Source organism: Mastomys coucha, chromosome X (genome assembly GCF_008632895.1).
Source record: "Mastomys coucha isolate ucsf_1 chromosome X, UCSF_Mcou_1, whole genome shotgun sequence".
Lineage (NCBI taxonomy): Eukaryota > Metazoa > Chordata > Mammalia > Rodentia > Muridae > Mastomys > Mastomys coucha.
In genome coordinates this window covers 51,986,338-51,987,161 of record NC_045030.1, presented here as the reverse complement: position 1 = coordinate 51,987,161, position 824 = coordinate 51,986,338, and the positions used below count along the sequence as shown (strand labels likewise).

At 40.4% G+C, this 824-nt stretch overlaps 1 protein-coding gene across 2 annotated transcripts in view; it reads right to left on the bottom strand.

The window, feature by feature from the left end:
- The window catches only part of Sash3 (SAM and SH3 domain containing 3), a 13,724-nt gene that overhangs the window by 4,053 nt on the left and 8,847 nt on the right, over positions 1–824 (bottom strand). The gene's annotated exons all lie outside the window — the stretch shown is intronic.

Genomic DNA, 824 nt, shown 5'->3' with positions numbered 1-824 from the left:
AAAAAACAAAAACAAAAAACAAAAACCAACCAACCAAACAAACAAACAAAACCATAAAACCAAAACCAACCAAACAAACAAACAAAAAAACCCACAGGTTGTGCTGGAACTAGGGGAATGATGATTTTTGAAGATTTTTAGCCTCACCTTTCTCCCAGCTACTTTTATGTCAACTTGAAAGAAGCTAAAGTTATCAGAGAGGAAGGAGCCTTAATTAAGGAAATGCCTTCATGAGATCCAGCTGTAATTGATGTGGGAGGGCTTTCGTCATAATGTTACATTATAGCAATGGTAACTCTAGTTAGGGCAACCTTTATTTTTAATAGCATGTAGATTTAAAGCTAGCACTCTGTGTCTCTGTTTCTGTATCGGTCTGTCCATCTGCCCATCTGTCTGTCTGTCCATCCCCCCGCCCCCCGGTGTGTGTGTGTGTGTGTGTGTGTGTGTGTGTGTGTGTGTGTGTTTGGTAGTGTTGGTGACTAAATCCAGGTCTTTGTATATGCTAGACAAGTACTTTACCACTGCTTTCTGTCAGTCTATAGAAGTTGATTTCTAATAATAGTTGTATTTAACAACTGCCTTGCAAAATTCTTGACAATTAACCAACTGCTCTCACAAGCCAGTTGAGCTGGCTCCAGTATTCAAGACTCCTATAAGAGTCACAAGCACAAGCAGTGCACTGTGTGCTCTAAGCTACCTGGGCTGTTCCTGCCCCATAGCTCTCTGTATCACCTTCTTCCTTGGGCTGAAGTTAGCAACCTCCATTTTCTTTACAGTCTTTGAGTTAATGATGGCTCAATCGATCTATTTACCTTTCTTTTAAA